General features: G+C 40.4%; 1 protein-coding gene across 8 annotated transcripts in view; it reads right to left on the bottom strand.

Annotated features, from left to right (window-relative positions):
- Positions 1–13,868, bottom strand: part of FOXP1 (forkhead box P1) — a 380,386-nt gene that overhangs the window by 208,380 nt on the left and 158,138 nt on the right. For all 8 annotated transcript variants that reach the window (XM_051788661.1, XM_051788668.1, XM_051788662.1 and 5 more), the window contains one exon: positions 12,821–12,886. The gene's annotated coding sequence lies outside the window, so the exon portion shown is untranslated. The remainder of the gene's footprint in view (positions 1–12,820; positions 12,887–13,868) is intronic.

Here is a 13,868-nt window from a genome sequence, read left to right as displayed (position 1 = left end):
TGCTGCTGCTGAGGTGACTCTCTCCATCAGGAAAGTCTGGAGCATCCAGCCTTTGGTCAAAGGAAGGGCACGAGACAAGGAGAAAAGAAACACCAGCAAAGCTGACCAGCAGCGCTGAGCACGACAGGCTCTCGGGCATGACCGGGCTGTTGCACTGCTCTTATCAGCACACACGAGTTCAAGGTCAGCCTTGATGCACTTACTGAAAACTGACACTGCCTGAGTCCTGCAGTCAGCACAGCTTCAAATCAAGGCTCCCAATTATTAGCAGTTATTTTGTTTATTATTACGGGGCCTCAGGACAAACAAAAGGAGCCCCATTGTGCTCAGCATCATACAGAAATGCTTAATTAGCCTTCTCATAGGTTGTTCCCTTGAGCTTCTTTCAAACGAGATATTTTCAAACATAAATAAATTCAAATTTCAGAATTCCAGAAATCAGCTCCTTGAAATTTGTTTCCATAAACAACTATCACAACTTTGCCTTTCCAAATTTCAGCTGTACACCAAACACTCCACTCTTCTGTTTACTTTAAGAAAAAATTATATTTTAAAATATTGGTCCTTGGTATGTAAACAGATCTTTGCCATTTACTTAAAGGCTGGATTTGAACTCAAATTTTCTCTAAACTATATGAAAGTTGCAAAATCATTGGTTTTCTCTTGTTTCTCTCCTACAACTACGGTATCTACATACCAACAATATATATGACAAATGTATAGGAACATTCACAAATTATAAAAACAAATTAAAAGCTGAGTTTTAACTTCATAGAAACTGATCTATGAAATGTGAAGCCATGCTGCAATATCATGAGTTCAGCAGGATAATGAAACCAGCACATAGCTAGATAAGAGCAGTACCAAGACACAAACAAGAGTTTGTGAAGGAAAAGTAAAAGCTCAGACTTTCCACCTTCTCTGGAGGCATCTGGTCATGTACATTATTAGAGATGCCAAAGCAGTTGTACAACTGGTCCAGCTCACATACAAGCACTTGATGCTGCTCTTAACACTTGCTAAATTCAAAAGGTGAAAAAAAGAAAGACAAGAGGAAGGTAACCCATCCTTCTGAGAGCCATTCACCCGCAGTATCCAATCTCCCCAACTTGTCAGTGGATGGATCCTGAGGACCAGACCATCACTTGAAAGTAGTTTACGACCATTTTGAAATGCAAATACTTTCTACAGAGTCTCCACCTCACTCTGATTTGTACCAATAATTTATAGGTCACCAGCTATTACATCCTATTATCTAACCCTTCAGACTCTGCTTTATTTCTCTTTACTCTTACTGTTCACTGACGTTTCCCTTCACCTTTGAAGATGCCTGTTTAATTTAGCTGGGTTTTCAGACCACACTTTGGATTACATTTCCCACAAGCTTATTCCAGCAATTTCTTGGCAATAAATGATATTTGGATACCCCACAGAAACCCCACATCAAATATTGATTACTGTTATTTTCATTACCAGAGGCTAAACTAGTTAGGTCTTAAGATCAAATTAAAGAGCTTGCTTCCATTTTCTGGTCCTTTAGAGGAAGGATGTAACTTCTTCACAACGAGGAAGACGCTGACACAGAAGGAAATAATTGCCCTAAGAATGGGCATTTCTCTGGCATGGTTAAATAAAGAAAATATAGTAAACTACTTTGCATGCAGAGGATAAAATCAATATAGGTTCCATTCAGGCAATAAAAATTACAGCATATTGCTTTAGATATGTACATACTCTTCATTTAAGGTGGAGTTTCCACAATTCCCTGCTGAATACCCAGCTTTGCAGCATGCACCTCTCTATAGCACTCAGCAATCTCTGCTTGACATTAGTACTAAACAATATTCATTAAGAGCATAACACTAAAGTGCAACATGTAAGTAAATCAAACTCTCAATGCTCTATTTTACAAATTTCATGGGCCACTGGGGATAATTAAAAGGGTAATTATACAAAGTTGGTGCAGTTTTGAGACTCAAATGACATTTTCTGCTTTAAAGCACTTGATAATCTGGTATTTTTCTATTAAGACAGTCTTTTTGTACTTTTATGGTCAAACAGCATAAACAAACAAGAATTGTTTCTAAGGTATTTCAATTCTTTTTTTCTCTCTCTCCCCCTCCACACTGTTTTTCTTGATCAATAACACTCACTAATTATTCCTAAAAGCCCTATATTATCAAGAGAAACGAGACTTTTAAAAAAAAAAAAAAAAAGACTGATCACCATAAAATGACACTGAGCCTCAAGCCTGGTTTAAACTGTAGCTCTGAACAAAAATGGCATTGCTTTGGGTGTTTACAGTGCTGGAGTGCTGTTTGGTTTGTCACTGTGTTTAACCACTGCTCTAAAGCCAGCAAAGTACATTACTGGTAGTAACAGCTCATGAAAAATACAGCGAAGAAACTGCTAGTGGCAGAAGCATTTAACTTTCTTGTTAGCAGCCTCCCCCATGTGGCACTTTAGCACCAGCAAGTTGTTTATTATGTTCTGTGCCAGGCAAAACTGATTAAATGGGGCTCTTAAGAATCAAAGCGTTATAAATTCATGGAAATACAGCAAGCAATAAATTCCATGGAATTAAAAGCTTACTAGTGCTATTAGCATTTCAGGGTGTTTGCATTGTTAATAGTGATGTGCAAAAATGATGTTCCTATAAGACAAGACAAACCAACAGAACATATGCTGTAGCTGCTACATTTTTATACCATGTCATCATTAATGGTCAGTTTTTTCCCCCAAAAAACTAAAAAGCTCATTAATGCTTTAAGGAAAAAACTGAACCAAAGGCATACAGAACCAAGGATTTACACCCCTAGTAAAAGAAAAGTAGTATAGAAGAAACGTTTTGACTCTATGGAAGAACAGGACGGATTCCCTGGAGCAGAGCTCTGCCCTGGCTGTGGGGAGGGGAGGGAGGGCCGAGGCAGGGTGACTTTGGTGACATTACAGGGACACAGTACAACACAACAACTTGCTAACAATTTAATAAGTAAACTCAACGCATAGTAATTCATAATACCAAAAAGAAAGGGCAGTCTAGTCTGACCTGGTGGTCAGTAAATCTGTCAACAGCTCTCCAAAGAGACATCTTTACTCCGGGTCACTCCATCATCATTCCATGGGAATGACTCTGGTGGCAGGTGACTAACTTCTCCATCATTACTGCAGAGTTCCACGTGAAACACTAACCCAAGCTGGGATGAGGCCTCCCCCTACACCCATTTGTTTACAGGTAGCTGATAACTTTGTAAATGGAACTCCTTTCAAGCAGAAACTTGGTAAACAAACCGATTTAGGTGTGTGGCTGAGCAGGAGAGGAATGGGACCTACTGTCCAAAACTGTAGAAAAAAACCCAGGCCTTGCAGAGTTTGTTTGGTTTGTTGTTGTTTTTTTCAGGGAGTTTTTTGCTTTGGGTTTTTTGGTGTGTTTTTTGTTGTTGTTGTGGCGCCTTTTTTTTTTTTTTTTTTTTTGTGTGTGTTAAAGGAACAATTTGTACCTTTCTGAGCTCTCTGAGCACACAGCAGCCAGATAACCTAACCTGCAATGTCCCTCTGGAGGGCAAGGGGCAAATCTGTCTCTCATTGCAGACAGGAAAATCAAATCACCGCCTTGTTGCCACAGTTAAGGTCTGACACAGGATAAAGAGCATATTCTGGATGGTACATCATGCACAGCTGGCAATGTGCAAAGTCAAAAAAAAATCCCAAGAAAGCTTTGTCCAGAACAAACAGTCCCCGTGCCATGGAGTGAGTCAGCTGTAGGGGTAGGAAACGAACCCCAAATCCTCTCTTGAGGGCTCAGGCTCTGCCCAAAGCACACATTAACAGCAAAAACCCTCTCCCAAGATTGAGGGGGTTGACATTTTGTTTGCCTCAAGCAAAACAAAACAAAGCAGTAGGTTTTAAACGGCTCAGAGGCACATCGTCTTTTTGATGTATGCATGTCCTGGCAGTCACACATCTGCATCAGGAGAGAAATAGCCCAGTTTTTTTGGCACTTATTTAGTCCTTTTCATCTGAAAGTTGAAAACACACCACCAGTGAACCTTTGCAGATCTGGGTTCTGCATATAAAAAGCAGCTGCTGAATACATGCAGGGAGCGAGGGCTTTTTCTTAATGTTTGAACAGTTCCAAGTTCAAACCCATTAAAGTCCAGGTCACACTGGGATCATGTCACTGTTAATGCATCCAGTTACACGCTGAGGGAAACCCAATATAAAACTATGATAAACTCTAGTTCTCCCACAGAGATACTGTGAGGTCTTACCCAGATGATGCCACAGATCACTCTTCATGGGCGGTGACCAGACAGGATGTCAATGTCAGAGGACAAGTCTCTTTACAGTTGTATTTGAAGAGATCTCAAACGTCCACAAAGCTTGTTGGGACCTTTTTCTCCCTCTCCTCTTGGGGGAAAATCTTCTTGTCAAGAAGAATTTCTTGACAGACTGATGGTGTCTCCTGCACATCACAGGTTCACACACCATCTCCTCCCACATCACCAGCAGCCCACCCTCCACTGTGCTTTGTGAAGGCACTGGGGCTGAGCGTGATGAACATCCCTAACCCCATGTTCCTTCTCCTTTTGGGGTCAGATCCTATGTGTTGATGGGCAAGGTTCCACTTGTTCTTGGGGGGCTTCAGGCCTGGCCAACTGAATCCTGCCCCAGGAATGACAGCAGCAGGGAAGCAGAAGACTTGGGACAGGTCAGCCCTGGCCACTCGTGGAGGTACTCTGGGGTCTGCCCTCTGTAAATACCTGGCATCTCATAATACAGCTGATACAGCCCTACTCTTGCTAAGGGGAAAGAGAGAGACACAAGTGGGGAACTGAGGGTACATAGCCTGATGATGGCAGAGTGCACAGGGAATGCTCAGGGTTTCCCTTGCTGCATGCAACCATCTGGAATACCAGGCAGAGGTATGCTCACTGCTACCTGGGAGAAGACAGCCTTCCTCCTCAGTAGCTTCTAGGAGGGCAACTTCAAAGACAAGTGACACTGGGATGCAGGAGATGTAGCACAGCACCACAGCCCAGCTGGGAATCACTGCAGGGCTTCAGCATCAGTTTCAAACACAGCCGGGTCTAGTAAACCCCAGCTATTTACCCAGCTCCTCTCTGAGCTTTCCATCTGAACTGTGCTGGGAAAGGAGGAAAAGGACTTTACTGGACTTTTTCACCTTATCAAGTATCTAGAAAATCCATTGGCTGATCTGGATGCATTTCAAGCCGAGTTAACCATGGCAGCTTTCCGAGCAGTAATGCTCCAGCTGGCCTGCAGATCATGAACACAGGACACACTGACTACACAAACTTGGGGAGATTTAGCGAGCACACACTATACACGTGGGATTTACACCATGCACATGTTGGATTTGCACTATTCACGCCATTTTCTGAAATTTATTACAGGGTTAAGAAACTGAAAAAGAACCCTGAATGCTCTCAGAGATTCAAAGTGTATATTTTGAATATTAAAATTCAAATTATCTTTAAAAAAATTGCTTTGTGCACTTGAGTCTCATTGAGGAGAAATTTAAAAAGCCAAAGTCTGCATTTTTAAACTACATTCTCTCAGATTCACCTTTCCAAAGAGGGACAGCCCAGACTCTCCGTTTAACTACACGAATAAAAATCCAGATAATTCTTTCAATTTTAACTAATATTTTGTCTAATTAGTATCTTTTTTTTTCCTCCCAAAACATGCATTTATCTGCAGTGAAATCAAAAGCAGAAGTGAATTGTTTTAAAGATAGTAGAGAGTAAATAACAAGTTTGGAACCTTGCAGCCTTACCCTGGTAATTTGTCTTGTATAATTGACTCAGCAGACATGCTTACAATTTCTTACAACTTTTACAAGACCTCCTGTGGGCTTATTTTAATGTTCTCCAAAACTGAACTCAAAGCTTTGGACTCTCTAAGTAAGTAGCACCAAAAGCAATCATCTCTCCCCTCCTTAAAACAAAAGGAAACAAAATAATAAAAGCACATTTTTCTCACTGGACATTGGATCTTGAAGAGGAATAAAGACACAAATGATTTGCACTTTTCCAATAATAACATATTTAACAATGTTCACTTTGCATTCGGTAAAGTTTTAGAAGCAAAATTTTCCCAATAAAAATATCTTTTCCAATTATTGGAATAAAAATTAAATGGAGAAGGATGACAGCAATAAAGCAAACACAAACTGTAAGAATAACTGCATGAGATTTTTCCAATTAAAAAAGGGTTAAAAAATCCCCCTCCCACAAAAAAGGAAATGGTCTCATTGCCCATATTATTGATTTAAGCTGTTGTTGGTTTTTAAATGTAGCACTTTCTATTTCTAAGATCTTTGCAGACAATTAGTAAATGTCACAACTGCATACTCCTGTTCCATTGGTGGAAGTGCCCCAGGAGCAGGAAATGCTGTGCCCTTCCACAGACATTTCCTTCCAACACTGGGATCGACTAACCCTTAATAAGTCAGAGGATTAAATTAAACACTTGTATTACAACTACTATAGATAAACAGAGGGGCTGTGAAAACTAACAAAAAGGGTATGATGGGAACAGAAAGTAGACTCAAAAAATGCCTTTTTTTTTCCAAGGGGGATAACAATTCTACTTTAAAAAAAAAAAAAGAAAGAAAGAGATCATCATATTACAACAAAAATCTATTTTGAAAAGCTGTATTATAAACTATGGATATTAATGGTTTGCAATGGAAATGACGTCAGAGTCTTAGTTACAAACGTCCAAATGTTTGTGCTACCCTACTAAAAAAAATAAACAGTGAGCTCAGAGTCAGAAATGACCCTTTTGAGCAATTAAGGGGTATTACGCAAAACACACTGAAAAGTATACGGCCAGCAGAGGTGGGAGAGCCACAACTTAAAATTCACAGGTTGCACTGGAGAAACACTGAGCAATTTAACATCTCAGAGGTGGTGTCTGAAGTTCCTGCCATTCACTGCAGCAAAAAATGCTTTCACATGTTGCAATGAGAAATATGGGCAGGACAAAAACTAACTTTTTTTCCTTTTTTTTTTTTAATGCCCTTTTTTTAGCCTGAGTTACCAAATAAAAAGAGTGTCCTCCTGTAATGCCCACTGACATCACTGGTCTTGTAACACTGCTGCTGTAAAACAGAGCTGCTATCGCTGTACAACAATAACTTAAGCATCACACAAGATATACTTCTGGTGTGGTAGAAAGCAAAAGGCAATAACTTTAGAGATGACTAAATAAAATAAGAAATATGCAATAAGAACCTATTTCTGTTGTCACTTTCTCATGTCTCTAAATTTTGCAACGCAGGAACGGGCACCATCTTTGCGACGTGAGTTTTCTAGAGGCAGGTTTCAGGCCTGTGAGTCTACCAGTGGTTCTTGCCCTCGTGCTGAGAAGCCCTGAGACCCCAACAGGCAGCAGTGAACCCATCATCCCTACTACCAGTAAGTGGAAACCACCCCTGTGTCCACTGGTCCAGGAGCATAACTTGCACAAGGTCGAGTGTCAGTCCAACTCTGGATTAAGAGTTCATTGCCTGCTCCAGAAGGAAACCTTCAAATGGATATTTCCATCTGCTTTTGTGTCTGAGACCAAACATGAGTTCAGGCCATCTCACCTGTAGCCCATGCCTGGGCTCTGGAGTAATGAGGACCAATGCTGCTCCTGCCTATGCCATTCCCAATTCTTTCTTCAGCCAAGCTGTGTTAAAATGCAGCACGTCCTGACATATTATCCAGCTTGGTTTTGAAAAACCAGGCTAGAAACTGCACAGTCTGTATTACATGCTGTGTTATGAGCTGTTTCCTTGGTGTATCTGTAGTTAGGCCAGGTTAAAAGATAATCACAGCAATGTACCTGTTGAACACAGTCCATAGCAAAGCTACAATCTGTAGGAGAGAGGAGGCTGTTCATGAATCACTGATGGCACAAGAACAGGCTCCAACTTTCTGAACACAGTTTTCACAACAGCCTTTCCCAAATGGCTCAGGATGACAAGTCCAACCAGCTTCAACAGCACTACCCATCACTGCAACAAGAACAAAATGCCTCATAGATATATCAGTGCCTTGCCTGTGATGTCTGGACTCCCTCTTGGGATGCCCTCTTGGGATGCACCCAGCTCAAGTTTCCTCATACAGAGAAGAGTGGTGGGAGGAATTCAACACCTGCTTGTGGCAGGGATGTTGCAGCCCTGAGCTGCTCCGTGATGGCACTTCCCAGTCTAACCATTTTAGCACAAAACTTATCAGATGAGGGAGGCTGGACCTCCTCTGATTAACAGCTTATCTTAATAGACCTCACAGCACTTTTTAACAACAGGCAAACATCAGTGCATCCTTTTTGGCTGCTTAAGCTGCAGTCACGACCTTTACACGTTGGACCATTTTCAATATATGCACCCGTGTTTGATCTGTGGGTGTAGATTAGGCTAATCCAGAGGTGCACAAACCTCTCAGCCTCGTGCTGCACGTTCTTCATGGATTCCAAACTGGTGACAGTACTTTGAATGCAAGTTGAGTAATACAAATGAGTCTTGCATTTCACTGAAGATCATATCAAGCATTTACAGAAGGTAATGGGAGAAACGCTGCAGGATTATGCAAAATACTGGCCAAATCTTTCTCCCTTTAGCAGTCTTCATGAAGACTAGAAGGATCAGCTCCAAAAGCATTGGCTAAGAGGATCAAAACCTGCTAGTGACTATCTTAAAGTGGAGAAACATATTTTTCTAACCAACCCACTTGAAGATGTATAAGATATTAAGAAATATTAAGAAGAAGAAAAAGAAGAACAGCTAAATGGGCCAAAAGCAAACAAAAGAAACATGTTCTCTGAGATTGCTAATGCTGGCAGACAATAGCACAGAAAGAACTCCTCTGACAGATCTTTGAAGTCTTCAATAGAGTAAGCAGTGGGCCATGTTAATGAGATTTGCTCAGATACTTCTTAAACTAATCCAAAACTTCTTAATCTATTTTCTGTATCTTTTTGAGCCGATTGTTTAAGAAAAGTCACAGCTTCACCCATCTCTGGACCAAACTTTTCATTCAAATAGGTAAGGTCTTCAAGCACATTGTGGTTCCAAAGATCCACACACAACCTTTTTTAGGGTTTGAAAAACATGCAGGTAATGTAATTTCTGTTACGGGAGATTACAGAAACGCTTTGCACCACACTTTACCTTTCAACCTTACAAAGAATAACTTTGAGTAACTCAAGGTCTTAGCAAGTAGAATAATATTACAACCTCTCCTAACAGTCCAAAAATAAATAAATACAGTCTTGGATGTGGCCTGATTGCTCCAGCTACAACCACCCCACTAGTACATGAGCAGCAGGAATCAATGGGAAAGGCAAACAGGAGTAAGGATGTCACCAGCACATCTTCTGGAAGTCACCAGAGTTCTGGGGAGAAACTGCACATGCTGCTGAGCCCTTCCTGAACAGAAATGTCTCTGAAACCAAGGCTTAGACTTTTGCCTGCAATGGCCAACAAAGTGGTGGCACAGCAACATGACAATGTGATTTGAGAACCATTTCTCTTCCTGATGAAACAAAGTTGGGAAAAAGTAATTCTTTTTTGCCCACTTTGTTTTTCACATAGACCAGCTACACAATCCATTTTTTGTATTGAGTTAAGGAAAAAAGTCCTTCTGACCTTTCTCCTGGTTTGAAGGGAAGGAAGGAGAAAATAAACCTATATAAGAAAGTTAAAGCTCAAACCCACAGATTTATCTGTTGATCATCTCATTCAACTCTGAGTTACAGCAGGCAGCCTCTAGTTTATTATCAGTATTTAATCAGCATTTAACTCTGACAAGCATTAAGATTTGAAATTTTAAACTAAGTGAAACTTTGCTAAAATCCTTTGTGTTGATTTTTTCGCTGTTAAAGGTTTTCTAAAGGATTCTATCTTTGCTATCTTAAAAGTCTATATGTGCCTTTTGTTATCGATAATGTACAAGTTTAGTAGCATGTTTTGTACTTTTCAGTTTTTCAGCATGCAAGCTATCCCTGATTTATAATGTTCACTGAACACTGTTTGATTATTGAAAACGCTTTTACATACATTTAAACAAATGACTTCTCCTGGAAAACTAACACTATTGTCCATAATTCTGTAAAAATACATTTCCCCTCCCTTCTCCCCAAATCAAACATTTCAAATTCTTACTTTGAGGAAAAACTGGCATATAATTAGGCATTATGCCTAACAGAGCTAAATAAAGGAGAATGTAAACATCTTAATTCTGACGGCTTAACCATCAAAGCCCCTTGCTGGATCTGCTCTGTTACTTGTGCTTGTGTTCCAGAGCTCCTTGGAGAAAAAAAAAAAAAAGAAAGCAAACAAAACATGCAGAATAAAAATCCATTTTACCGGCTCTGTGCTGTATCCCACCCCACATGCCCGAGGCCAGGTTCACACGCAGCGCTGGGACGCCCGGGGCCACACGGCTGCTCCTCAAGGAGTCGAGTCCTGCTCTGAAACTGCACTGAGCGGCTTAACCGCTAACTCAGAAGATGGGATTTCACCTGAAATTAAGCTATCAAGCAATTGAGCTCAAACTCAATCAACCAAACCCTTAACCTTCCCTGTTTCAGTGGCACTGCTCTAATTAGGACTCTATCACTATTTCCATTACTATCTCCTATTCTCATGGTTTATTATCTCGGCAGTTTCAATTCTCACCCAGTTTAAATTTGACATCCAGTTTCTTGGACCACATATCATTCATTATGGTTTTATTTTATGAAATATGTTGCAAAATTACTGCAGCAAATAGGTTTGCGTGGAAAACTGCACCCCTCACTGCAGTAGAAAAGGGATGGAGCCAAATCTTCTCTGAGGAACAAGTCCTGACATTAAAGGACACATTGAACAACTTGTTTTCCATCAGGTTTTGGATTTTGTTACGTAGTTTGAAAACACATCCTTGAACGCACACCCACTGTCATACACCATAACTGACCCATTGTTCTCCAGTCCTCAGTGTCTTCCCACTGAGCCTGGATCAGCTTCTGGGAAACAGAGTTTGGCTGAACTCTACTTACCAGCTCTGCTCAGGGGGGAGAATCAATAACCTACAATATGCAGGAGGTCAGACTGAAAAATCTAATGGTCTTTTCCAGTGATAAGTTCTGTGAATCACCCAAACTGCTCACTGCTGAAGGATGTGGGACATGAGTGGTGTACTGATGGCAGCAGTACAAAATATATCTGCTTCTAGAGATCTCTAAACTTTAGGTGAGTCTAAAGGTAGTGTCCTACATTCATCACCACCAAAATTCCTAATTTTCCTGGATCACATAGCATCATGGCCACGTGTGAACTAGGAACAAGAATCCCATTAATTCTGAGGCCCCCAATGCACCTCGCACTTCAGATTTTTCCCTTCTTCACAAAAACTCAAAGGAGAAACACCGCTGCAGGGCAAGGAAACACTGTCTCCTTAAACTGCAGGATCTGCTTCTTCTTCAGTAGCTGGAACACATCTAATACCTCATAGGTTCCACCACAAAAAAAACCCAGTAATATTCAAATCTTGAAGATAGGCTTATATCATATAGCTGACACACGCCATTGGCATGACCAAGGATTGCAATATTCAGTCAAACTTCATGAGTTTCATCCTAACTAAATAGATATTTTTGGCAACAAAGAACTGAAAAAAACCCCCACATCGTCCTCAGATCTATTTTAATTTAAACCAGAAGAGAACAGGGACATTTTTTCCCCCCTTCAAGTACATTTTAATAAAATTAAAAATAAAAATAGCTCTAATTCGCTCCGATGCATTTAGTCATCTGTAAAATTCTAAGTTTAAAATGAAATCACCATTTTATATTCAAACAAGGTCAAGAGAACAGCACTAACGAGGACTGACATCACAGCGAACAGCAGCCACTGCTCAACGCTTACATCAGTGTTGCTTGTTGCTATGGTGCTTAACCGACTATTAATTTCTGAAAGAAGGTGATTATAAAGCAGCCATATGAACCTCAGTCAGATGACACCCTTCAGTACCAAACACTGATCTGCTGTTACTCTTCTCTTCTGCAAGTTAATTTTGTGAATCACCACTTTTGTGATGTTAATATTCCCTTCCAACTTGAAACTTTGGACAAGAAGAGAGGCAAGGAGTTAATTTAGAAGCAAGGGACTTTCACGTTGCTTTAAATAAAAATCATTTTGCGGAGAGTGATATTTCTTTCCTTTTTTGCTGTGCTCCAAAAGACTAAAAAGCATGTGTTTTAATTTCTGCAGTGATAATAAGCAATCAAATTAACAGCTAAATTCTGCTCCCCTGCTCTGCTCGATGTGCTGCTGTAAATCCAGGAGTGTCTCAGCCTGGGACAAAGTAGCAGTGAAGCTGATTTGACCATTCCTTAAGGATTTGAAAGGGGACCTTGCTGTGGGGCTGTGCTGCTGCAGCTCCCAGCCCAGCACCCATGGATGCTGGGCTGTGGATTGGCCACGTGGCCACCAAGATAAGCCACAGCAGGGTCTTCCCATTTGCACACAGGCCCTGCCCTGCTACCAAACAGCCTTCTCAGAACATGGCTCAAAGCCAAAATGTGCATCTTTGTGGCCTTGCTCCTAAAATATAACTGGACACCTAAACTGCTGGTTTCCCAGGCAAAACATGGGTTTAAGGCACAGCAGTGACTCCCAAAGCTCCCAAAGTCAAATGCTGCAAACTTTATGCATGTTGCCAGAAGAGCTTCTACTTGTGCAACTAAGGCACAGTCCTGGTGTTCTTAGGATCGGATACATACATACTTCAGAAACTGTGTGGAAAACAATATTTGTATTTACCTTCTTCAGTTGCTCCTGTAAAGCAATCTTCAGTTACAGCCACCCAAAAAGGTCACTCTTCTTACCCTGCAGAGAAAGAAGGTGACACACGTGACTCTGGGTCAGTGTCAGCAACAACACCCGAAGCATTTTCATTGGCACCACATTTGCAAGTACAAACATAAATAAAGTAACAAATGAATCTAATCGTGTTTAATGGTGAATGACTTTCAGAGAGAGTTAATAAAAACAATCAAGTCACAGGACTGGTGCTTATCAGTACCAGCTAGTGTGAGGCTCTTGAGCATGAACAACTTGGTCTTTGGGAAGAAACAAAAGCAGAAAAAAAAAACCCACGAAGATGAGACATCTTTGTTCTCTAGCATAAACTTTCTTAATCTTGATGTCTATCAATCTATTTTCAGTTTGAATAATAGATGAGTTCAGTTCTTTGTTTCAGAAATCTGACTATTGTCTGAATGGGTTCTCTTTACTTAAGGCATTTTAAGACCATTTGTAACCGCTGCTATTTTAGCTTCTGGATCCTTTCTTTTTTCTCATCCTTTTCCATAGAGACACAGTCCTAGATGAGATTTTAAAACTAGCTGCATCTTCCTAATTCAAAAAGTTGTTTACTGTCTTGGGATATCTTCTCATTAAGCATTATCAAGAGCACATCAAGCATGCCAAGGTGGCAAGAGCAGTGGGTATTAAAAAGCGAAATAATTAAAGTGTATCTTTATAAAAAGTAGGAGGGAGAAAACAGCACGTGTAGGTTTTTTTTACCCTGTATATTACTGCATCTTGTGTACTCTCTCTTATGCAAAAGAGTATGTAATCTTTTAAGAAACATGACAATCTGCCACTTTCTGTTCATGTAATTGGGATCAACATATGGTACAAGAGAAAAGAAAAACATTTGTTTATTAATTTAGATCAAGTTACTAACTCAAACCACTAACAGCATTCAGAATTAATTCCACCTCAATTGACCAAATACTTTAACAGAGTAAAATTATAATTTCACTGAAATGCTGATCTGCTGCTGCAGGGGTGCAGAGTAATATGT

The sequence above is a fragment of the Manacus candei genome, unplaced genomic scaffold, assembly GCF_025592945.1.
Source record: "Manacus candei isolate 608988 ecotype Guabito, Panama unplaced genomic scaffold, ASM2559294v1 h1tg000025l, whole genome shotgun sequence".
Taxonomy (NCBI): domain Eukaryota; kingdom Metazoa; phylum Chordata; class Aves; order Passeriformes; family Pipridae; genus Manacus; species Manacus candei.
This window is presented reverse-complemented; position numbering and strand designations above follow the sequence as displayed.